Source organism: Melanerpes formicivorus, unplaced genomic scaffold, assembly GCF_026170545.1.
Source record: "Melanerpes formicivorus ecotype bairdi unplaced genomic scaffold, bMelFor1.0.p_v2 SCAF_20, whole genome shotgun sequence".
NCBI classification, from domain to species: Eukaryota; Metazoa; Chordata; class Aves; order Piciformes; family Picidae; genus Melanerpes; species Melanerpes formicivorus.
The window spans coordinates 4,514,453-4,541,420 of NW_027142372.1; the positions used below are offsets into that span (position 1 = coordinate 4,514,453).

The 26,968-nt window shown below is 41.2% G+C and overlaps 1 protein-coding gene across 6 annotated transcripts in view; it reads right to left on the reverse strand.

The window, feature by feature from the left end:
• The window catches only part of ADCY7 (adenylate cyclase 7), a 58,114-nt gene extending 38,909 nt beyond the window's left edge, over positions 1 to 19,205 (reverse strand). For 2 of the 6 annotated variants that reach the window (XM_068150553.1, XM_068150550.1), the window contains exon 1: positions 18,897 to 19,111. The gene's annotated coding sequence lies outside the window, so the exon portion shown is untranslated. Of the gene's footprint in view, positions 1 to 8,688; positions 8,707 to 17,148; positions 17,232 to 18,896; positions 19,112 to 19,137 lie in introns of those variants that run through there. The other 4 variants (XM_068150549.1, XM_068150554.1, XM_068150551.1 and 1 more) reach the window with 4 other exon arrangements.
• Between the last annotated feature and the right edge of the window lie 7,763 nt (positions 19,206 to 26,968).

Consider the following 26,968-nt stretch of genomic DNA (forward strand, 5'->3'; position numbering starts at 1 on the left):
CTAGAGGTGTTGTTTCCAATGTTTGTGAAGGTACTTAGTTGTAGCAATTTGTATTTGCAATGTACATAGTTAACTTTTAGAGACTAAATTTAAGGACGGTGACAAATTCAAACTCTCACTGATATTTGAAAATTATTTTATGGATGTGTCTAAAACCATAACTTATACCAGAGCTCATGACAAAAGTTAGATGCAAGATTCACTTTAGCTGCAGAAGGTTCAAACTCCTGCTGTGTGTTCTTGTGATGAGGTCCTGAGGACAATATGCCTCACATCATACACAATGTTATATACGAAGTGAGATAGTTTAGATCAGAATGGGAAACAAACAAAGATTCCTTCCATTCGTAACTGAAGCTCCTCAGAAACACAGAGCAGCCTGTTTCCAGAAGTCAAGTGATAGGCAGATGAAGGACTTCCAGTCATTTTTTGATCTGCAAGACAGACAAACCTCTCTACATTCAATGCTAACCACAGGTGCCTATTTCCCTAGCAACAGCTTGCAGACCATTTTCATTTTGACTGAAGAACATTTAACCAGTCACATTAGGAGCACTGCCCCTTTCTGCTCTTAACAGCAGTTGCTTCTCACACCTAGCAATTTGTTATTTGCGTAGTATTGAGCTGGTGGATCAATGCTGCACCTGCAATGCAGATCTACTTCACCATGGTTAGGCTTTTTTTTAAGCACCCAAATTTTATCAAGCTAAAACTGGTAAAAGGTGAAAAAAAATACATAGCATTCAAAACATGTCTTCCTTTCCTCCTCAGTCCATTACTATGGCCAAGACTTTTCCTTTGTTTTAGGTCTGGAGTACTAGAACACAAAGAAGAGGAGGATGCAAAAATAGTTACTGATGAATTTTATCCCTAAATCAGCTTCAAGAAACAAATTTCACATAACTCCAGAACACATTATTTCTGTATTATGAAATCCCACATTTATCCTGCAGCTCAAATGTAACACTTGCAAGGAGCAAAGACTCACAAGATGATGTGATTCTTCCATTTCGCCCAAGACATCTGTTCACTGATCACTCCCTAGCATACTAAACAAGCTGTGAAAATCTAGATTTCACTGTGGCCAGGGAAATTATATGGAACTTAATGAAACATCAGGGGGGTTTGACTCCTTTTTCTTTTTCAAATAAGCAGTGCCCTTTACTTTTTTCTTTTGATCCAGTTACAAGACACACTTTGTATTCTGACAAGAAGCTTCATTTTTTTTAACATAAGCAGAAATTATTAATGGTAACAGCTTTGACTGCTATTTTCACAAGTGCTCCCACTATCCTTACTCAGACTTTCTGACTGGCTCAGTGGACACCTCCACAAACCTCTGTAAAGAAACACTGCAGTGCACCAAAGATTTCTGGTTATCTACTTGAGTTTATTTATTAACTTAAATGTATATATTTGCCATGACTCTCAAGAGTTTATACTGCTAGTAGGCACAACAGCAACACCAATACAGCTGGAGAGCTAACCTGAATGCTCATTCTGAATACCCACAGTTGGGGAAACATCTTAATTCAAACTCATCACATTTACACTACAGTGAAATATTTTACAGGAAATCTGTTGTATAATTTTGTAACAATTTCTTTAGCAAGTATTCGGAATGGAAACACTGGCATTCATCTGAAGTCTTTTTGAGCAAAATATATAGTGGCATAATGTACAGGTTTGGAAGTATTTTACACCAAACCTGTAAAAAACACATTTCATTACAATAATTTTAATTGAACAAAAATATTTTAAAACAAGTACGTTATTTGTATTATTAAAACATCGTGCTATACTTCAAGTAGGTCTCAACAGGCACAGACTTCAGACACTCGTTTTTAACAACACTGAAGTTCTCTCCCCCTCAACTACATACAGTCTGTATTTAAGAACTTTCAGTATTTTTAAGAAATGCAAAACAATCTCATCTTTTGAAAAATAAAAAATCATTTATAAATAGAACTATAACTATTACAAATACTGAAGTGCTTCTTTCTCCTTCACTGCCTCACTTCACATTTAGAAACTCCTGAAAGAAGGACATTGAGACACTTGAACATGCCCAGAGAAGGGCAACAAGGCTGGTGAGAGGCCTTCAACACAAGCCCTATGAGGAGAGGCTGAGGGAGCTGGGATTGTTTAGCCTGGAGAAGAGGAGGCTCAGGGGTGACCTCGCCCCCTCCAACTACCTGAAAGGTGGTTGGAGCTGGGGAAGGGGTTGGTCTCTTCTCCCAGGCAACCAGCACCAGAACAAGGGGACACAGTCTCAAGCTGCGCCAGGGGAAGTTTAGACTGGAGGTGAGGAGGAAGTTCTTCACAGAGCGAGTTGTTCATCATTGGAATGGGCTGCCCAGGGAGGTGGTTGAGTCACCGTCCCTGGAGGCGTTCAAGAGGAGATTGGACGTGGCACTTGGTGCCATGGTCTAGTCATGGGGTCTGTGTTGATGGGTTGGACTCGATGATCCTCGAGGTCCTTTCCAACCTTAGCGATACTGTGATACTGTGAAAATCCCTTCCATGATATCCTAAGTGATAGTATGAAGAAAATTGAGCTCATAGTTTACTCTATTCAGCAATGTCTAAGAAGGTTTAGTGCAGAAACAATATAAATGTTCAAGAACAAAGGAAAATATGAACAAAGCAAGCAATACTAAACAAAACTGGCACTAGTGCATCTTTCCTATGACCTTAATAATTACATTGAAAACCACAAGAAGATTTGAGAGTGTATCAATTTGTCCCATAAAAGGCATTTTACAATTCTGAAACTACAACATGAAATAGCATGCTCACTGCATGCACTGGAACTCACTGAACAGCCTTCAGTTCCCTTCTTCATTTTACCAGTTGCTGCGTTTGAACTTGGCTACACTGTCTTACAAGCTCACACGGAACGAGTTCCTCCTCTGCATATACCTAGAGAACGAGATTTCTACACAAGGACTGGCTTCTGGACTCTCAGAAGTAACACTGAATTAATGCAGCAACCACTTCCTTCATGTGGGGAGTCTGAAGTAAGAATATGCACACACAAAGCCAATCTTAAAAGTACTGCTAAGATGACTCCCAAGTTTCAGGTACAACCTTTCTTGCTCTGACAGGTCTAAAGGTTATGTAGCACTGCTGGAGTGGTTTTCAGTTTCGGTAATTAGGGTTTTTCTTCAGTTAATTAAGGACCTAGGAAACAATAGTTCATATTTAAACTATTTCACATCTACAGCTTTGGGTTTTTTTTAATGTGCAAATGCAACAACAGAAACATCATTACTGTTTCAAAACAAAGGGTTTCCACTCTTACAGCTGCAGTGGAAGCTATTTGGCAAAACACAGCATGGGTCTACCCAAAGATCTCATTCTTTCAGCACATTCATGCTACCGTCTGGTTTACACACATACCTTGAATGGTTTGGTAGTGATGGTGAATTACACCAAAACTAGCCTGAGTGAAAAGCACTACAGAGTTAAAACCCTATAGGATCAAACGAAGGAGACAGAAAATGTGCATAAGTAACACACAACAGACTTCAAGTGTTCACCTAGAAGCAGATCAAACGGCATAATGAGATAAAAACTGACAGAAATTTAGAAATTACACTCTAGGAATAGAATAGAATAAACCAGGTTGGAAGAGACCTTCAAGATCATTGCGTCCAACCTGTCATCCAACACCACCTAATCAACTAACCCATGTAACCAAGCACCCTGTCAAGCCTCCCCCTAAACACCTCCAGTGATGGCAATTCCACCACCTCCCCGGACAGCCCATTCCAATGGGCAATCACTCTCTCTGTGTAAAACTTCCTCCTGACCTCCAGCCTGAACCTCCCCTGGTGCAGCCTAAGACTGTGTCCTCTTGTTCTGGTGCTGGCTGCCTGGGAGAAGAGACCAACCTCTGCCTGTCTACAACCCCCCTTCAGGTAGTTGTAGACAGCAATAAGGTCACCCCTGAGTCTCCTCTTCTCCGGGCTAAGCAGCCCCAGCTCCCTCAGCCTCTCCTCATAGGGCTTGTGTTCCAAGCCCCTCACCAACCTTGTTGCCCTTCTCTGGACACGCTCCAGCAAGTCAACATCCTTCCTAAAGCAACCACTCAAAGCTGAGGAAAAGCAATACCCTTTAACAGAAATGTAATTGATCTATACAACAGCCATAAAGCCCCTGAGTTTATCTTCTCCTGTTGAAGGAGGAAACAACAAGTTTTCATGAACACTATACCCCAGTAAAATACAAACTAATAATGGACTTAAGCCATAGCCCTAAGATCTGACCTGCTGGCAGTTTCCTGAGAGAGAGCCACAACTCAAAAACTTCACACTCCATACAGAAACACAAGGAGAAAGCAAGCAAGGGAAGGAAAGCTCTCCACTGTAACCTATGCTATGAAGCACCCCAGGAGCAGATCTGGGAGGAGAACCCAGGATTTGTAGTTCACTGCCAAATCTTACCTGGTAGACCAGGGAGCTCCTGTAGAAGCACAAATCACCCATTGAATCAGTGTCAAACCATTGCCCCACTTTTCAAAATTCTGATTACTTTTAACTTTGACTGAAGTTGTTCAGCACAGTTTAAGGGCAGGCCTGAGATCCAAATATTTAGGAAAAAAAAAATATTTTAAAAAAGTAAACCCCAAGAATGTTATTTCAATAACCACATCCTGTGGTTAAAACATAATAGATTCCAGAGCCCTGTCGAGCCTGACCTTGAAGATCTCCGAGGATGGGTCCTCCACTACCTCCCTGGGCAACCTGTTCCACTACCCTCAAGGTAAAGAGCTTCCTCCTTACCACCCAACTTAAATCTACTCTTCTCTAATTTCAGACCATTGCCCCTCGTCCTGTCACTACAGAATTTTGTAAACAGTCCCCTTCCAGCCTTCCTGTACGTCCCTTTCATGTACTGGAAGATCACTATTAGGTCTCCCCAGAGTCTTCTCTCTTCCAGGCCGAACAACCCCAGCTCCCTCAGCCTGTCCTCATAGGAGAGCTGTTGCAGCCCCTTGATCATTTTCATGGCCCTCTTCAGGACCTACCCAGAAAAGATGCCAGTAAAATAACATTTTAGGAAATGAGTAGTCCCAAGCTTATAAGACAATTAATTTTGGACTGTAACAATGTATTACAATAAACATCTTCACTGCCACTTAAACCTTTTGTTGGACTTTAATCTCGTACTTCCAGAAACTGATATATCTATCCCTGGAAGACAGTGTCTGTTCAGCTGTGGCAGTAAACACAATGCTGGGCTTTAAATATCCCATAAAATACTAATTAAGTTATTGTGTAACATTATTATATTTTAAAAATAAATATGTAATTGAATAAGAATGCACCATGCTAAGGATAGCAGAATGTCAGTCCTTCAAATCCCACTGACAAACACAGTGCTTACCAAAACAGCACAGCAAACCGGTTCTGTAAATTGTTACAGAAGGGGGGGGGGGGAATTTTTCCACTTAATTACAATTCTTTTAGTAGCAAATAAAATCAGTATCTGAGCAAAGGCAAGACAGGACAGTAGATGAAATCACACGAGTTCCTTTCATTCCTTTCACAGTTGTAACATGACCACCACTTTTTTTGGTATAGTTCAAGCTGACACATGCATCATGACCATCACTTCCTTTCTTCTGAAGTACAACTTGCTGCTCAAGCAAACCAACCCCGATGCGACGGGGGAAGGGCACACATGTGAAGCAAGAGGTAATCACTACCACAAATGTACTTAAATACAAGACTCCAGCAAATACATTCTTATTCATAAATCACCACCCTTCCTACACACAGAGTTTAAATTAGTTCAAGAGACAGAAATCTAGAGAGGAAAGTTTTGCTGCTCATTTGAAATGACTAAACTCACAGGCCTTGGCTACAGGTCTCGAAGAGGGGCACCTACTGTTAATATTTGCTCAGTGAGTTTCTCCCCCTTTCCCTCTTACTCCTGACCACTCACTCCTATTTTGTCACCACACCATGCTTTCATTATACACATGTTGCTGTTTATAGACCCACATGCAGTTCAAAAATATCCATCTGTGTTTCCTAGCTTTTGTTTCATTTTGTTGAAGAGGCAACAAGGGGCAGCGACAAGGGGCAGCGACTATGGGCAGTGCACCTTTCCGAACAGCACGGCTGGTGCATTTGAGAGCTGTAGCCAAATGGAACAAGAAGGTGACACCTGGAAGGTGCTCCTTAACCTAAAAATGCTGCTGCAGCCATTGCAGGAAGAAACTATGCTCCCACATGTGCCTTGAGATGAGGGACAGCCCAGAAACGCTAGGCAGAAACCAGCAACAGAAAAGATCAATTTCTCAGGGGAAAAGAAACTTTCAATGCCTTTGCCAAACAACTAGCCAGGGTGGTCTGTACTTCTTTGACACCTTATAAAAGCTATTAACAGTTTAGTTACACCCAGTTAATAATGTCCAAAAATTATTCAAGACTTTGAAGAACTGGGACCAATAAATAGAAGCAAGCAGGGAAGACTTATTCCAGTCACTGGCTTAGCCCATCTCTGAGAAACAGAGCTGTGAATGAGGAGATCCAAAATGCTTTCCCAGACTCAGTAGGAAAGTCATAGTTACATCATTTTTTCTGATGAGCAGTGTCAACAGTTTAGGCTCTGAGTCAGTAGAGAGCCAGTCAATGCCCTGTGGTGGTCCCTGGGGGACTGTGCTATTAGAAGTGATGACTTTCACAACAGGCTGCCGAGCAGGATGCAAGCCAACTTAGGCTTATTAAAGAAAGAGGACTGCTACTTTATTTTTCAGTAAGAGCAAGAACATACTGCCAGTACATTGGGCAACTTCCAGCAGCCAAATTACTGTTAATGCCCAAAACACTTCCCACTTTTGTCTGGGGACCTCCAAGACAAGTAAATAAAACCTCACATACTCTTATTTCTATCAACATTTTGCAGAAAAAAAACAAAACCAAACCCCAGAAACGTCTGGCTTACTAGAGTCACCCTAAAAAAAACCCAAACACTCCCAGCTTTTGACTGCCAGGTTTATGATTCTCTCAATAAATCTCTTCAAATTTGCTGCCTACAAAAAGCCTCAGTAACCTCATGTGGAGAAATACAGTGTAAGTAAAGAGCACTACTATTTCCAGCTGTTGCATGGCAAGATATATACCAAAAGTATCTCTATTCAAGTGCTGGAAAAGGGGGAGGATTCATCAGAAGAGTTTCAAATTAAAAAGCTTAGCTCATGCTAAAGAGTTCAGCTCACCAACTGAAAATATATCAATAATTTTGTGACTAATTTGCAGATCACAACTATATCTCTCACACCTTCATCAGGCAAATCTCAAAACTGAGTATTTTTTCCAATCTAGGATGCCACATGAGTTCCCAAAGAGAAAGAAAAAGCCACAGACATTTGTGTGTGTACAGGGTGTTTCTGATGCAAGACACTCCCCCAAGCCTTTACAAATCAAACCCCCCACCTTTACGCTAACACTTCCTGAGGCATTTCTGTTGGTTTTAAACTGTCATTTAACTTAGTTTCACAAATGTTCACTATAGCTTCTTTTTAAAGCATTAAAAGTATTATATCTCAAAGGGAAAACAAACTGTCAAAGTAAAGCAGAAACTGGTGAAACACAATATAAAGGACAGGATGACAAATGCTGTATTCATACCCGTCACTGAGTCAGATCACTTCATCCAGGAGCTAACGGACAAATGTTTCAGTGAAGGGAAAACATAAGCCATATGCAACCCTTCAGTGCCCTGAACCATGTACAGAACAGGCACATCGACATTTTTAGCTACTCTACACGTTACACACACACATAAAAATGCTGCAACATTAAAGTCATACCACGCTGGTTTACACCCTGACTCTCAGTACTTTTTTACCATGAGAAGCCTAGGCATACAGACACTACAAGTCAGAAATGAGGAAGGGGAAGGACAAAGTGGAAGTGAAAATGTCTCATATTTTTGTCCAAAACTTAAAATAAATACAAATTGACTCCTTAAGATGACTGTAAGCAGTTGCTGCTTGTAATACAGGAATTCAGGCACATAAATGTTGGACTGTACCAAGAGTTTCAGAAATGTTTTTGTATTCATATAAGCATATAAAGGCAAAAAAACCCCAAACAAATGGAAAATAAAGTGAATAGAGAATTGATCAAGCACAGAAAAAGACTCATCTACACAAACTCTCAGCTTTAGATGGAGTTTAAGGAAACAGCTGTATGGAGGAGATAGTACATTTGCAAGAAAGGTACTAACACTTCAAGTGGTGTTCAAAAAAAAACCCTCAAAAAACCCCCAAAAACAGTAGGGTAAAAATGGGATGGGGAACAAAGAGTACACTGTCCATAACAGACATCAAGCACAAATGAAAAAAAGAAGCAAGAAAATGGTTTTGTTATATACAGCAGCTCAGGACAATGAATACAGAAACTAACATTCACAGAACTCTCCACCCAAACCACTAATTGTGAAATCTTAAATTCTTAGACAGGATGGTGCACAAAAGAAAAAATGAAGTCAAAGATGCAAATCAAGCATTCCAAGTACAAGAAATATTTGAATACTAGGTGTCTGCTTTACCAACATCACAGCTGGAATTGAATCTGTACAGCAAACGTAAAGCAAGGATTCAAGTCATCCACCATAATAATAATTACATTACAGAAAACTGTATTAATGACAGCAAATAATAATACATACATTCTTTAAAGTGTTTCTTGATTATGAATTTCCCAAAGAGTTTCCACCCTTGGCTGAGATGAAGCCTGGAAACCAGCACAAAAATGTGTTTAGACACATTTAAACAAAAAGCAATACATGAAAGTCAAAGCTCCACTGGGGTGGAGTTCTCCCCAAAGGAGCCTGAACAGGGCTGTGAGTGATCTCCTCATAGCCAGTACAGACCAGAGGTCTGATACTTCCTGTTACATGCTTGGCTTGATGACTGCTCCTCCAAGCACTCAAGTGACTTTCCAGTTTATCCTTTTCTATCACCCACAGAACAGAGCCAGAGGAGGTTTGTCTATGGGAGAGGGACGAATCAGTGAATGATGTATCAAGGAGCTCAGACTGAATGGTAAATCCACATCAAGAAATCCCCAGTAAAGGGAGGTATTATTCTAGCAGAAGTCAAACAAGAGAAAAGCAAAGAAGCTCACCAATAAAAGCAGACATGTCAATACTCCTACTTGGAGAAGGTAGTACCTCTAGTTCTTGTTCAGAAATTAGCCTTTTGCACAAACAAGCTATAGAACTATTATATATATGTGTGTATATACATAAGTATATACAAAAGCACATGGCATATTCCAGAATCATAGCATATAAGCTTAACTATATAGTCCTTTGTTTAGTGTGTTTAAATCTAACATTAGTATTTCATTATAGGGAAATGTATGCTATAGGCCCAAGGCAAGTGCTTAGAAGTTTGCTGACTTCTCCATTAAGACAGGAAGGAAGTCATAAGAATGATTTAGCCTGCTGGCTCACAAGGTTAGTGCTTTATCAGAATATTAACTTTAGCAGGCCAACAAATCACAAAAGTGTGTTTCAAACAACGCTTTTAGCACTTCAGTGCAGAAGACAGACTCAACTTATGGAAATGCTATAACAAAATTTATAAAGCAAAGGAAAGATAAGCCCTACACTTTTGAATAACTCACAACCAAAATGTATGTTTGGCAATACTTCAAGAAGGCTACTCCCCCTCAAGTCACTACCTTGCTAAAAATCAACAAACAAACAAAGAGAAAAGGGGCAAGTTGATAAAAATCACTGTTGCCTACCTTTCCATCCTGCTAGCTACATATTAGCATAACACTACATTAAACTACATCTTGGGATCATTCTGACAGAGGTTTTATTTCCAATCAAAAGTTATATAATGCAGCTTGTGTTCTACAGTCTGTCCAAATTATCAAATCACCAGATTTTAAAGATTTATGTTTTTTAAAAAAGGCTACCATGGTAAAGATAATTTCCTACCTAGTTACACAAATAAATTACTAGTAGATCGATTAAAACAGGAGGAGTAATAGCATGTAAAGGAAAGCAAACTAACCTGTCTCGCATCTACCTTGTGTAGAAAAACATTATACACAGCTAATAACTAAAGCATTTCAGCTTGTTCCCTGGCAGCATTTTATGCAGGCTAGAATGCAGACTGGTTATATGCCCAATTATTTTCTAAGCCCTAGTGTGAACATACTTAACAAGTTGCTCTCCCCATGTAAGGATGTATTTGTATGTTAGAAGACACAGAGGCAGCCTGACTATGCTATCACAAGCAGCTCTGCTCTGCAATCACAAGTTCCTTATGACTATCACAGGAACCTACACACATATTCTAATGCTCTTTAGATGTACCGGTGTTTTGTTCAATAAGGGGAACACAGGAAGAACTTGATGCATGGCATTGCCTGGAGGAAGGAGCAGCACTCAGCCTCTGCTGCTGAACGAGACATCATTTAAAGAAAACCAAAACAGAATTACCTGGGCCGTTCCCTAGCACAACAGGTGGTTGGTTGGTGCCTACAAAAACCAGTTTTTCAGGTCTGAACTAAAATTGTGTGGTAACTATGCAACAGCCCACCCAAGGGTTTGTACCTGACCAGAGGATCACACAGTAGCATGTGAGCAGCAACAGAAGTCTGTTGGATCCAAAGCAAAGTCTGTTTGGAACCAAGCAAAGAAAAGTCTGCACTGAAGCCAGCAAGCACATAAACAGAGATATGGGAACCTTGGAGAGCATTGACCAAATCCCAAACAACACTCTTTGGGAGACTGAGGGAACAGCATGCAGTATAATTGCACTGACCAGAAACCTTCAGCATCACCTGGAAAACTACTTTAAAATTCTCCACACAACTAATTATGTGTCTTTGTGACTGTCAGCCATCTCATGGCTCCAAGAGTTAAGTGTTCCCAGCAGAGAGGATCCCAGAAAAGTTTACTGCAAACAAATACAGAGAGTCAGCAGTGATTTCAAGGTCTAGAGCAGTTGATCCTAAGGTCAAGGAGCAGTGAGCAAGCCCAGAAAGATAGCATCAAGAACACTAAGATGCTTAAGCCACTCTTATTCAGGGCAGACACGTACATTCAGCTGCTGCCTTGCAGAGAAGGCATAATCAGGGTGGTAACACCACTGAGTAACATAGAAGAGCAGAACTTAGTACTTTCAACCATGACACTCAAAATAGGGACAGAATTGTTCTCCACTCAGAGTCTGCATGCTTCCCCTGCCCATTGCTAGGCCACTGCTCCAAGAAAGAGTTCAGGACACAGCAACGGAAAAGTATTTCTGGGTAATTTAATCTCCCATGCAGTAGGCATCTGTTTGCAAAAGCACCCTGAGAACACTAGGCCTCCTGAAGACATATGCTCCCTTCCCCCTTTTGGTGTCTCCAGAGACCCCATTCTCAACATTATCACTATCCTAGCCTGACTCTGGATCAGGGTAAGTTTTTCCCAGGTGTTCTCTGCCAGCAATCTACAGTTACCCATTTCCATGAAGGCAGTGACACAGTTGAAGTACTCCTTCCTTCTCCCCCTCACCTCACTTTCCCTACCCTGAGCTTTGACAGCCCCTCTAGTGAGAACGTTTTGTAGCACATAAGAACTGTACCACCTTATTCCAACTAAACACTATGTTGTTGAGCATGCTGAACACTTTGCTGACTACACTGCACTGCAGAAGCACTGCCTAACTCCTTGCCTTGCTTTAAACAAGAAAGCAAATTAACCAATTCCCAACTGTCTGATTCCCAGATTTCCTATACTTTCTACAGCCAACATGCCTCAGACTTACCAGCAAGTAACAAGCCTGGTTGTTTGGGGCTTTTTTTGGCAAGGGCTTCTTAAAACATTGGTTATCCATTTGTAAATGCATAAGCCCAAAGAATGATGCCTGAGACACCAATACATAAAAGGTAATGAGAAGCCCTCCAAAAAGATAACAAGAAAGAAGTACAGTATCTTTTAGATTCTGTAGCCTCCAGAAATGGCACATTTGAGGTTTTTATTTATACATATACATGTATAGGTATCTATCTATATATATACATACACATATTTTTTTGGCAGCAGAGGCAACACCAAAAAAAGCCTATCACTGGTTAAGGATCTGCATTGCAATGCAGTTCGCAATAAGTACATCAGAATGTATTTTTAAATACAACAGCCCACATAATGTAGGACAAAAACTAATGCAACATGTAAAACAAGTGTTTAATGCTACTCTGGTAAACCAGTTTAGCTACAACTACATCCAAACCTCCTGTGTAAACATGCTTGATGTGTTATGGAACATGCAGTCAACACAAGAAAAGAACTACTTTTAATTCTTGCCTAAATCTGTCCAGAATCTTGCAAAGGAGAATTTCCCCAGTTAATCTACCAACATATTATTCATAAATTGCAATACAATCTCCTTTATCTGGTAACATTGTCAATTTATTGGTCTGCACCTGAGCAGAAGCAACTAACACCCACAGGCTTGCACTGACAACCTGTGTCACTAAATCACGTTCGACAACTCTGCAAGTGAGCTCTGAACATGCAAGTAATCAGCACGTCAGCTTGCTGGAGAAAAACTTCCTGTGTGGAATTTTGCCTATTGTGACACCGTAAGAACTGCAGCAAATCAATTTCACAAAGTAACCATACTGGGGATTTTTACTATTTCTGTGAAAGTCAAACACGGTGTTTATACTTCTATCAAATTCTCGCTTTTGCAGAGCAACTCCCAGCTTTGGCTACTTTCCAACAGCTGAGAACTTTGTATTATTATGTTATGTGCAGTAACATGGCACTTTCTCAAGCAAAGCACAACAGATGCCAACACAGCTACTAGAGTGCTGGAACATATCATCTGCCTTATATTTAAAGTACAGCATCCTGAGCAAAAACGGGGAGGGTGGGGAGGGGACTTGTAACTGTTACTGTATCACATTTAACAGACTAATAACAAAAAATAAAACCAACTAAATCCAAACCAGGATAATCCTCAGGAACTTGTAAGAAAACTACAGAAAACACTGCTGTACAAGTAAAGCAGAGGAGTAGAGCTCTTAAGAGGTACTGAAACTGGGCTAACAATTCAACTGGCAACACCTCAGATGAAAACACAAACCAGGTCACGTTTCTAGCATGGCTGCAGAAGTATAACTAATACAGCATTACAATGCTGAAGGGGAGGGAATCATCCCTGCCTGCCTCTCCAGAAGTTCAACAGTATGCTCTTGCCACTTCCTCTAGCCTGGCTGTTCTGTTCCTACAAAGGGAAAAAAAAAAATTAAAGAAAAACTGAAAAAAAATGCTTGTCCTATTAAAAAAAATAGCTTTTTGCACATTTAGTTCCATGAATCAGCTCACCAGCAGGTCACATGAGCACCACTGCTGACTTCAGGGAAGGGTTGGGAGCACCGGGGCAGGAAACCAGGAGCACTGCCTGATTCTAGAGACAGCTGCTTGTTGAGCAAGCTAAGCTACGCCACAAAAATCATCCCCTTCATTGCATTTACTCCTGCATTTATATTCCGAGTCTTATAAGAATATTTCTGGCCCCAAAACAATGATTTTACATAGCCATCAATAGTAATTTTTACATAATGAGTGAGCAGAAAGGAATTTAAAGTTCCTAGGGTATTCCCCAAAAGAAGTGTGCCCTCCTGTACATGCATAAGCCCTGAGGACAAAAAATAACAGTTAACAATCTACACAGATACTTCACAGCAGAGCAAAACCAGGCCCAAGCCCCCCAAAGCTCAATAAACTCACAAGATTGCAATGTAACTGGCAGATTAAGTCAATTCTAGAGAATGAAATAAGATTGGGGGGGTTAAAAGTCCACTTCCAGAGGCTTCACGCTGGACAACAGACCTTCTGGGCCCATCTCATGGCCAGCCAGAATCCACCAGAGTCCAGCTGTATGGCTGTCTGGACAGTCAGGCCAAGGGGGCACATTTACTCCCAGCTGCTCGGTGCTAACCAGTGTGAGCGTAGACACGGGATACAGCTGGGGATCGCAGCTCTGGCCTACAAAATGTGCCTGCTTGGTTTCTCTCATTGCAAGCTGAGCTGCAGATGCTCCTCTGACCCAACATGAGACAGAAGTCTCACTCACCCTACAAGGCCTACCTTCCCTTCTGATGGCAGACTGAAGTAAATCAGGCTAATAACCTACAAGTTATAAACCCATGGTAGTATTCTTTGCCTCTATTTTTCTCCTGTCTTCTCACAATCCCAACAGGGCCTACACACACTAGCATATGTACTACACATAGAATAAGCAGGACAACCTTGTGTAATTAAATTATCAGAGCTGATTCACTGGCTTTATCCATTTAAACAATTCAAAAAGCATTTTTACCTCAAAACTCAGTTCCTGATTAATATGTACTAGTAATGTCTAGACATATTTCTCACATCTTCCATCATTTAGTTCACTCCAATATACATGTACTTCACCAACACATAAACATTTGTGACTGTGGCACTGAAACAACAGCCACCTTCACGGCAGCAGCTGAAACCACCAGCAAAGTAGTAGATCATCAGGCGGAAAGTTTGATACCCATACCACAGCTTCCTTTGAAATGAGGAAATTGAAACTGAAATTCTCTTCTGCTGCTGGAACAGTCCCACACAAGCTCAGCAGCAGTAACTGAGAAAATGGCACACACAGAGAAAAGCCCCAGTGCAAAGCTCATTCTCTCTCAACTTGACTGAGTTTGGGTTTCCCCCCCCCCTCCCCCCCAGCCTAAGTTTCAGCAAGCGGGTCCTGCCTGAAATACCGTTAACAGATGGGCTCAGGCTGACATGTACCAGGTGCTAAGAGTATCTGGCATTTAAATGATCAGAGTTTTATTGCCTATTTCCATTAATTTCAGCTGACTTTGAATAAACCTCAAGTGAGCTCAGTCTGCTTGAATCCACCTTTGCCAGCTCCTTCCCAGCTGTACTCATTAACCCAGCCCTTCCATGCGCTTTGTCATTCTCTTGGCACCCTTTGGCTTCTCACCATTTTGGTTGCTTGGATGGAAAGCATTATCTGAGTAAGAATTAGTCACTGCTAGGTGGTTTGATCATCAGCTTGTTCTTTAAAAGAATTAATGGATTATATTTTCATATAAAGCTGATTGGACATTAATAATAACTAAACCCCAGGCTCTTGATCTACAAATGAAGAACATCTTACTGAAATATTAAACTCATTGAAATGTTAACCATTATTAGCCATAATAAAACTTCACAGAGTGAAAAATAACAAGTTAAAACTCATGTAAGCTATTTCTACATTTACCTACTTACAAAACACTACACTGACTCCTTCCTTGAAAAAAATCATGCAGTCTTAAACAACTTAAAGTTGTAAGTTGTTTTAAAACATTTTCATGGTGATATTGTAAGAGTATGCTTGTGACTTTATAACCAGCCGTGTACAAGGCAGCATTATAAAACCAAGAATGTATTGCTATACTTGCTGAGCATCTCAGAAAAATACATTCCTTTTGTTGTGGGCTGAATGCCAACTCACTCATCAAACAGTACTTGTTTCTGCACCACACAGAGCTGAAGATGGTACAAAGCCCTATCACTGTTCTTAAACTGCCATGCAGGACACAGGAGAACGAGTCTGAAAACTAGCTCATTCAATTTTCTTTACCAAAAGGCCCTGCAAGCTGCTTGAGCAGAGCAAACATACACTACAGCAAACACAGACATACCCATAGCACTGGGGGCACTTCAGGGAGAAGCTGCCAGAAAGAGCCAGCTGCATTCAAAGAAACTCATCACCTTTCTCTCACTTACGACATTAGTTACAGCCTTGGTAACCTTTGTTATTTCTGTTTTTAACCAGAATGCATTAATTATTGACTTAGGTTTATGCCCAGAAACACAAGTTACACACTGTTTGTTCCTTCTGTCTAATCACAGAGCAGAAGCTACTTTTAATGATGAAATGAAGATTACAGAACAGCAGTTAAAGAGAGAAAATACAAAATATGTGTTTCAGCAAACAGAAGACACTGACTGTTCACAAAGTATACACCATGATGATCTAAGGAAGAAGCTGCACTTCCTTATTTCAATACAAGATGATCTAACTGCGCCACGGTTGCAAACTCTTTCGCTCTGTAACATCCTGTCAGATTAGCAAATAATTATCTTGAAACTTTGCAGATGCTAGTTTAATAGAGTATATCCCTATTTATGCAGGGTTCAGTGTTTGAAACTGCTGGTTAGCTTCTCAAACACTGCAGCAGAGACTGCATTGAAATATGCAAATACTGACTGGGATCTAATTAGAGTGATCTGTGGCTCAGCCAGGTCACAGCTTTCATATGAAAAACCAGTTTTTGTTTTAGTAGTCTGTAACTCCACTTTAACAGCATGTCCAAATTTTTGGAACTGCTTGTGCATGCAGATGCTTCCACACTGAGCATCAAATCCAGCTGAAACGGAACAGCAGAAACAAGTGCATAGAGACAGGAGCCAACACATGTTCACTGCTGGTGAACATAGATCCTCACACCTCAGTAAGGCAAAGCAGCCCTGAAGCAGAGAGCTCTTTGTAACCTACAGGGCAACACCAATTCCACTGGCTATGTGGTCTTACACACCTCAATTCCTAGTCTGATTTCTTTTGATAATAAAACAATCTTTGATTTACACTGCAAATATTTCTGTGTAGAAAAAGTCCCAACGTATACTTCCAAAACAAAAGCACTGCAAATGCTTGGTAAAGTCTGACTACTACATATTCTTAATGTAAAACACCAAACAAATCCAGGTAGACTGGATCCCCTTCCAAAAAGAATAATGTGGCTTCTACCCCAACCATGAAACTTTGGGAGCAAACGCATGGTCAAGTATTTCAGCCTATACTTTACAGTCTTCATAATAAATCTGAACAAGTCATTTTGATAAACTCGGTAACATTAAACCCAAGTCAAACATGTAATCCAACAATAAATTTAAGAAGGTAACTTACACATACTTTTTTTTAATTCCAAGGGCAATACTGTCTTTTTCTTTTTTTTCAATTTAAGAGCAACTGACAAATATACAAACACTCATTTACAGAAGACAATGATCATCTGTCTCTAAGCTAACACCTAAACTAATTAGCTTTCATCCAGCACCTGCTCTTTCACTTACCACAAGCCATGAGGACACAAATACCCACAGACATCAGGGAATGAAGCATCTTCCTTGTTTATTCTTAATGGTGTTGACATTAGCTTCATTATGAAAAAAATTAAGAAGTTTAATGGCTGCTTTACAAGAACCCCCAATGACCCTAATTGCTATTAGTAGTGGCTTCTGGAGCTTAAATAACATGCTATAATGGCCATTACAAATCAGTATTGGCTTACTGTTTCGGAGTGGTTTTCCACATGCTCCTCACTTTCCATTCTACATTTCTGGACAGAGGGAGACTGTCAAATGTTTCAATGGCCTTGGCAAACACTGGTTTTAATGTCAACCACATACAAACAAACCATGAGAACACTGTATCACAAGTCTTAACATAGACCTGCAATACATTATTCTTCCACCAATAGGGATCACATATAAAAAAAAAAACATACAGACCAGGACTCCAACATTTAAAAGGTCAGGATCCCTAAAACCTCCATAAACCCCCCAACACACACAACACCACACCACCACAATCCTTATTTATTTCTGACCTAATCATTAAAACCTCCTATAATTTTTCCCTTTCTCTCCTGGAATCTTGCTTGTTTTAAAATATTGTTTTAAAAACTCCACTACCACAGTATTATTGTAAATTTATGCACAAAATATACAATAGTTATAGAATTTCTTTTGTGATGCTTTTCCTTTTTAGGCAAAAATCAACAATATCATCTTTTTTTAATTTTTAAAAGAAAGTCCCTAGTTCCTTTTTTTTTTTTCCCAAACAAAATCCAACCGGCCAAAACCAAACGAAACACAAAACCCCACCGAAACCCACACAAAAACCCCCAAACCAAAACCCACACTAAAACCAACCAAACAAAACCAAATTAAAAAAACAAACAAACACAAACACCAGCCTTGTATCATGAATTTTAGTACAAAGGCATAATGTCACTAACGCAGGTGCAGTTACATCCTATTTATCACCATGAAGAAATTTGTGTCCAGCAGAAGACACTTTCTTTCCTATGAGGAAACAGAAGCACCTCAGACTCAAACCCCCAGTTTTTAGATGTATTTGCATGGTTTCCCTCACTTTATATTTGCACAGCACTTAACGGAGCGTGGTCTTGGGTCAAAACCAAGTGCATCAGGCCCAAAGCAGTGCAAATAAACCAAAATATCTTACAGGAAAAAATCAGACCTCTATGCTGAACTGAATCCAAACTTTGCATGTCCACAAATGTTTTCAAAAGTGTCTTCGCTAACCTTCAGCAATTCTGTTGACTGGTCACAAAAGAAGTCTCAGGTGCAACAGACTTTAGGACGATCTTGGGCCATTCCTGACAATCTATCCCTGCGACATGACATTATCTGCCACCGGCAAACAGAAGCTCCTAGCAATAACGACCAAATGCTGCACTACACGCAGTGAAGTGTTTTAACGCCTTATTAAGGCAGAGAGCTCGCTGGTTATAGAAAAGCTGTGACCTGTCCTACCGAGAAGCGATTTAACAGCAAAAACAAAAGATACACAAATCAACCTCCTGGAGCTATTTCGAGTTTTCCCTGTATATATAAGCACCTCTTTCAGCAACTTAAAGCCCTATTGTGCTACAACAGCACAAGCAAAGAAGCACCCAAAACACTCTATGACAGAGGAGTCAGCTTTCGGCTTTCTGAGCGCCTTCCTACCGGTGAGTAACTTCATTCATCCGGCGTGCAGAAACACACGTAAATTACCGGGCGTCGCAGCTTACCGAATCTGCTTTTTTCTGAGAAAAATAAACTTGGAGAAAGGTTTATGGCCCTGAAAATTTGTTTCGCCGCTATACAAGACATCTATCGAGTCTCCGATACTTTTTGTCCTCCGCAGAGAGAAGCCGTGAGAGCCCGACTGCGGCCAGAGGTCTCCCGCCGCCCCACTCGTGCAAGCAGGCTGCGACCCCTCCCCGCCCGGGTCCTGACCCTCCTGGAGCACCTCCCGTGGCGGGCTCTCACCTGGGGCCGGCGGAAGAGGAGCGAGCAGCGGCGGGGCAGAGCTGGAGGCAGGCGCTCCTCCTCCCTTTCTGCCTCCTGAGGTGTCTCTGGGGCCCGCGGAGCCGCCCCGGCGCGGTGAGGGCGGGAAGCGCGGCAGCAGAGCTCCTCCTGCCTCTGGCGGGTGGTGGGGCGGCCGCTGGCCCGACAGAGGCGGCCGTGAAGGAAACGGAGTCTTTTCTGGGCACCATCACCACAGCCTGGCCTTTACCACCCCCGGCATGCGGGGGAGACCCTCGGCTGTGCTCCTCTCAAGCTGGAGGGCGTCCCGGTGCATCACCACCCTCCCTTGCGAGGGCTTTGGATTGTCCCTGTCCCCCCTGCTGACTTACAACAGCCATCTGTATCCACACTGTGGAGGTGTGGAAACAAGATTCTGCCCGCGACCCTAAAAAATACAAAGGTTTACAGGCAGCTTTTTGAAGTCTGGCAGCTCTTGGGGTGCTTTTGGCAGGACTCCAAACTTCCCTGCAGCCAGGCTGCAACCAGGTGCAGGTGACCCTCATGGGGCATCCATCACAGTCCTCCATTTCATTACTGCTCTGCTCCTCTCAGTGCATCTTGGGTGAGTTTCTGACAATGATTCCTCAGGGTATCAAGCCCTGAACATCTGGCCGCTAGTTCAGGTCAAGCCTGGCTCTATCATGCATAAAACCGACACAAAGCTCATTGAAGGAAACAGAAACAGATGCTGATTTCTGTGGGCTTAGTTGCAGGTGGATGCAGGCAGGCATCTGCCCAGCTACCTGCAGCTACCACCACGTGATAGTCATCCATGGTAGCACCATTACTGTGATAGTACTTAGTAACTAAGTACAAAGGTTTTTACTTGTGTACTGCTAGCCAGCTGGTATTTCCTACACTTGTAGGCCTGAGTTACATGCTCAAATTGACCCTCTGGAAAGGAGCAGCAGTACAGCAGACATACCACATGCACAACAGGTTCACTTGGCTCCCTAAGCTCCTGTTTAAATATTGGTGGGCAAATAGGATCTGTTGTATTTTCTGAGACTTCCCAGCCATTAAGGTGCTTTTAGGACTGGGGAATTTAAATCCAGTTTCAGCAGGAAGAAACAGCAGGTACATACCTGAGGCACAGGACTGGGCAGCAAGTGAGCTGAACTCTACTCCTCTGTTCCCAGTCCTGAAACACTTTTATGTACAGTATTGGGCAAGTTACATAATCTTGCCTAGGTCTTCCCATTCCTGTTTAAGACCTCATGTATCTGAGAAGCGCTAGGAAAGGACTGGAGCATTCAGATAGAATCAGTGTATAGGATATTCAGACCATTTCTTTAGGGCAGAGGAGAAAAAGAATCTTCCAGTAGGATGATTGTTAAAAAGACATTCTTGTCTTCACTGGAAGTTAGATTAGATAACAAGATTTTTTTAAATGGCAGGAAATAGAAAATACATTGTTTTGCTCAGATGGGGTCATCTCAGAACCAATGGACTCCACTGACCATCAAAACTTTGTGGACCTTCTGAATACACAGATTGCTTAGCATCATTTCTGTATACCTACAACTATTTGCTATCCCAGAGCAAGATCTAAAATTCCTGCATGACTCAATGCAACCAACACTGCAGGGCTTTTTTTAAGGCAGCAGTTCCAAAACACTGTGTTTTGCATGTACACTGTGCATGTACACTCCTGCATGGATTACTCTTAAACTAATGGTAATTACTATAATATATTTTTAGCAAAATGGATGTAAAAGAAAAAAAGGTAAAATATGGAGATTAATATCCAGTTAATTGGCTCCTGCATACACCCCTTCTTATTTTTCTGATGATAATTTCTCCCTTGAGTGTGGTGCAGCAGACACAGGCAGGATGATTTTCACAACACAGATGCTACCACCCCTTACTGGAGAGCACCTGACATTGCTGGGAGCCCTGCTCAATGAGAGGGGTAAGTGTAAGGTTCTGTCCCAGATAAGAAAAGCTGATAGCACCTAACCTGTCCTTTCAATAGCTTGTCCTTTTTGCATCCAGCTTCAGTATGTCTGCCGATGACATCAGATTGGGTGGGAGTGTTGATCTGCTAAAAGGTAGGAAGATTCTGCAGAGGGATTTGGACAGGCTGGGTTGATGGGCTGAGGTCAACTGTATGAAGTTTAATAAGGCCAGATGGCAGGTCCTGCACTTGGGTGTCCCAGCTCTCACAACCTATCCCCATATGGGAGGGTGCACTCAATCCCACTGTTCATATCACTGACAAAGATGTTAAACAGCACTGTTCTCTGTTGAACACTGAGTCATCAATCACAACTCTGAGTGCATCCGTGCATCCAGTTCCTTATCCAGCCAGTGGTCCACTTCTCAAGTCCATGCTTTTCCAATTTGGTGACCAGGATGTCAGGCAGGACAGTATCAAACACTTTACATGAGTCTTCCCTTATCCGCTGATGCTGTAACTTCATCACAGGAAGCGACCAGGTTCGTCAGGCATAACTTGCCCTTGGTGAAGCTATGTTAGTTAACTCCAATCATCTCCTCTTCATTTCTGTACACCTCAGCAAAGCCTTCAGGAGGATCTGCCTCATGGCCTTACAGAGGTGACACTGACTGGCCTATAATTTCCAGGGTCTTCCTTTTTTTCCCTTTTTGAACATGTGGGTTATGTTTCCCCTTTTCTAGTCAGCAGGAACTTCGTCAGATTGCTCTGGCAAGCTTGGGGGAGAATGGCTGGAAAGTGTGCCAGAAGAGGATGACCTTGGGGTGGTGGTTGACAGCTGTCTGAACATGAGCCAGCAGTGTGCTCAGGTGGTCAAGAAGGCAAACAGCCTATTAACCTGTATCAGGAATAGCATGGCCAGTGGGACCAGGGAAATAACTGTGGCCCTGCACCTGCGTGAGCACTGCACTGGTGAGGCTGCACCTTGAATACTGTGTTCAGTTTTGGGCCCCTCACTACAAGAACAACACTGAGTTGCTGAAGCATGTCCAGAGAAGGCCAACAGCTGGTGAAGGGTCTGGAGAATATGTCTTATGAGGAGTGGATGAGGAAACTGGGATTGTTTAGTCTGGAGAGCAGCAGGCTGAGGGGATACCTCATTTCCCTCTACAACTACCTGAAAGGAGGGTGGAGTGAGGTGGGCATTGGTCTCACAATAGGGGAGGGGATGATGGCATTTGATCCAAGCAAGTTACTTCAAAATCATTTTACCTGCAAAATGTTTCAACATTCTGATTTTCACTGGCTCCTATAGATGAGTCAGCTAAGACTCAGAGGATGGTTGCTGACCAAATAAACGTGTGACACATGCAAATCAGAAATATAGTTACATCAAAAAAACTATTAAATTGTTAGGATCAATTTGAAAATTAATACAGACTATTTGAGATTAGACATAATATAATCTTAAGTAGCACAATATGTTAAGCAGTACCTTGACTTTTAAATATATTCACTTCTTCAAAATATTCCTTTGACCCCCTGCAATACCACAGCAGACACAATTTGTTAGAGCAGACTTTCCTATGCTGCCTTTTGGCAGTTCCTCAAACATTCAAAAACAGTAACCAAGACAACCTTAACTTCTGCTTTTCTTCACGAGTTTCATCACTCTAATTCAGAAAACCAGGAGTAAAATACTGTCTTTAATGAATGCGAGGAAATACTTACTAGAACAATGTGTTTGCTTTGGATGACATTTAGCATCTCTTTACCAGTGTGCACAGACACATGCCACTCTCTTTGGCCACGGATCAATTCAGAGAATGAGAGAAGTAAACTGAGTAAATTACTTGCTATTTATTGTAAATGTCTAAGTTCAGAGATATCTAATAATAGAACAATCTCAAAAAGCTAGGCACTGCATGCTTAGGAAGGATGTAAAGAAAAAGTATTTTGAGCTGCTACATTGCTATCACAACACTGGAATCAATTGCTGAAGACCATTAAGGTTATGCTGTTAAATGCAGGAGTATCTCACTGCATCAGCCAGGCTGAAGAGACAAAAGAGCTTCACTGCTGTTACCCAGCCTGCATTTCTAGGTCTTTGGATCAATTGAACAAGCTTTTGGGAATCGTTTGCTGCTGTTCTGTAAATAAAGCAATAAATGCCATACATTCTTTAGGGAAAAGAAAAGCTATTCAGGTCTCTTGCCCTGTTTGTTATTTCTTTTAAAGCTGTCCAAGAATCTAACTGACTTGGAATGACGATCATAGTTTTTAGCATCCCAGACTTTGTGAAAGCCAGTGGGACTTAATCCTACAACCACAACTTCTCCAAGAAACCTTCAAGCTCAGTGCAAACTCACAGCTCTGTGACATGATAGAATAAACTAGGAAAAGTACCCACAGTCCAACAAAAGTATGTGACTGAGGAGCTAATGATGCTGTTTGCTAGAGAAACAGAAGGATTTGGGAATTCAAGTCTCGCTGTCTGCTGCTGTGGAGCCTGGGCTAGGAAGTTTTGTTTCACTTTTTGGTTTACAAGTCAGAAAAAAATTTCCATCTCCTCTCCTGCTTATGTTCAAAGTTCTTTCTCCAGAGCAGGAACATGCACTCTTCCTTGAAAAAAATCAGTGCACTGCCAGTTGCTTGAGCCTCTTACTTTACCTTGGGGTGTGACCAAGATCAGACTCTGTTTAAAATCTTTCTACTCAAGTTGACTTGTATTCAAATGGAACATTTTCTTCTAGAAATTGGATAACCCTCAACAATTTTGAGTGGCAAAAGATCTGGTCTGTGCCTTCCCAGAAAATTCTTAAACAATCCCACTAAGGGGACACTCTTTCTTTTTGTTAATTGGTAAGTTACACAAGGGAAGAAAATAAATGAAAGGAAGGCCACTTGTTATACCATGGCACCGCATGTGGCATTTGTAACAAAGCTGAAGATGTTATTGATTTGAAGAAGACAGAAAAGAACCAACTGTTTTATTTCCACAGTGAATGATGAAACTATTTACCTAACTGTTTTCAATTTGCACTTCCAGTATCTTTGTGTTAGTAGCCACGAGGGTGTATTGGAAAAAAGAATACTCTGGAAATATCAGTAAGGAACAAATGGACCATGAACATTATTGGGGAAAAATGCTTTTATGTAAATCAGAATACAATTCTAGAACAGAAAGTTCTTAGAGAATCCACCAGGAAACGTGAATTTACCTTAAAAATAATAACAATTGAAAGAATTCTGTTACAAAGCCATTTCAAAAGTGTGGACAATCGTCTGGTTAAGAAACAACATAGCCCTGTTATATTGAAGCCAACGGAGTAAAAATGATTTATTTTACCTGAGAATCTAGCCTTTTATTTTAACTTACTGAGCTTAAGGAAACTGCTGACTTCTTGCAGATTAGTTTGTTTTGATTGCAATGGTGATTTTAAAAGACACAATACAGAGCAAGAACACAGCCCTTCCTTTTATTTTCCTTTATGCTGAGAAAGAGGCTGTATTTTCCTCCCAGTAGTTGTACTTCCAAACAAACCAATGTAACTGTTCCAAAGCTGAAAGTGACTAAGATGGGAAATGCCTTATTTTCTTACTATCCTGAAATCAACAGAATTGTGCTGCATTAGTGATGGATGGTGTCATTGAATTGCTCACAAGACCAGTATCAAAAACTATCCTGGCATCACCAAGTATCATGATGATATTAAATATGATGCAAGGAGGGTATAAGAGCCTGTCTTGACTCAGCAGATCAAATAATGGGCAACTACCTTGTGAGGGCAAACATGGTGTACTCCCTGGGACCCCATCCCTGGTGAAGTCTGCAGTATGGGACATTCTTCCCCATTCACCAGGACCTGAAGGGCCCCTAGCACTACCTTCTCCTTTACTCATCCCCTTCCAGGAAAGCACAACCTGGCCACAGTTACACTGTTGATTGGCACAGTTTCTGGCTGTCTTTAAATGTGGTCTTCTACACAAACTTTCATTGAAGACAAGTCACTAAGTGTTAATGGGTAGTCCACTACTGAGCAAGTATTTGTCACTCTACTGATGCACATGCATTTTCTTTTGCCTAAAAAAATGTTACTAATCTTTGAAGGTCTGCAATCAAGACACTAAAACAAAAAAAAAAATCAAAGGAAAAACAAACAGAATAAAACTGATCTCTCTGAAATCAGTAGGAGAGTCAGTAGGTTCAAAATAACCAGGGGTTTAGGGGTAATTCTTAGAGCAAAGCAAATGAGTAACCTCAGTTTGCAACAGCAAAGTTTTCTCTCCTCTGCAATAAAAATCAAAGACTTTTTATTGATATAGTAACATTAAAATTGTGTTTATATTGCATCTTCATGTTCCAGTCCAACACACTATTAAACTGAAAGCAGCTGGGAAGTGATTAATCTCAGGGTATGGCCTGTCTTGTGCTTTAGCATGTCCATGTATTAGTGGATTGTACTGGTGTTATGTTAAAACTTTTCCCTGTGGATAGACTAGTGAACAGGGGAGAAACTCAGCTGGCTTCTAACAGGGCTGCATCAAAAATGTATGTCTGCTGTTCTTTAACAGCTCCATCCAGCTCATAAAATGAAATCTTAACTGATGCCAGAAGCCAGCTGAGGAATACAGGACAGCTCTGATTTCCCATGCAGGCCAGATGAGGCACAAAGGTAGAAAAAGTGCATAGAAATTGAGATATAAGAACAAGAAATGAAAATAAAGACCTTTCTAATAATGACATCAGTAAAATAAACATCAGTTCTAATTGATGTCCTTTTAATGTTAACAACAGTTAATTGTACTTTTCCCTTACTAAGCAACACCAGAACATTCAGACTCTGCCAAACATGCAAACGCAGTAACCAGAGTTCACAAACTACTGTTTTTCATGGACAGGTCTTTTTATGTCTGAGTGTTGGTAACCAGAAAAAAATTGTACATGATACAGAAGCTACAGCTAGCATTGTTTCATGACTTGTCCTTGTTTTCTATTGCCTTACTTCAAAACCACTTTTCTGAAATCACCACCCTAATCTGGAACATTACTCAATAGGAATAAGGTGCAGCAATGTCATTTGAAGACTGGGATGTTGTTTGGGGTTTTAAAATCAGACCATCCATGCACAGTGAAGTTACCAGGCCAGTGCCTTCTGTGACTGCAGAATTGGACTCCTACCTTTCATGTTAATGCTTCAGCTTCCCAATTCTCAACTTCTGTATTTGCCTATACTCTGAGAGGTTTGTTCTGCTTTTGATAACCATCATGTGACTTTTTTCCTGAAGAATTTAGAAGTACTTAATTGCTAAATCATTTCTATAAAGCACTTTGTGTAGGAAAGCAGGTTTAGGGCAGCAAGAGTTGGCCAAGGTGGTCTCTGCCCTATTTTGCTGGAGGACACAGAGGCTGCCTTTTCTGCACAGCCAGAGGCACCAGGACAACCCACTGCACTGTCTCCTCTTCCTAGAAGCAGGTACTGCTTTTCCCCTCTTGGCATTTGACCTTACTACTATTGCTTCAACTTTTTTCTTTAGGCAATAAAATTCCATTTTCTCAGCTATAACTTTAGAATAGGCTGGATGTTAGGAAGAAGTTCTTCATAGAAAGAGTTATTTGCCATTGGAATGTGCTGCCCAGGGAGGTGGTGGAGTCACCATCACTGGAGATGTTTAGGAAGAGACTGGATGGGGTGCTTGGTGCCATGGTTCAGTTATTAGATAGTGTTGGATGATAGGTTGGACTCGATGATCTCAAAGGTCTCTTCCAACCTGGTTAATTCTATTCTATTCTATTCTAATAGTGGGATTAATTCTATTCTGTTCTAATAGTGGGATTCTGTGGGCTTTATGATGCATAAGTGCAGGCAGTAGCTCAGCAATACCAGGTAAGTT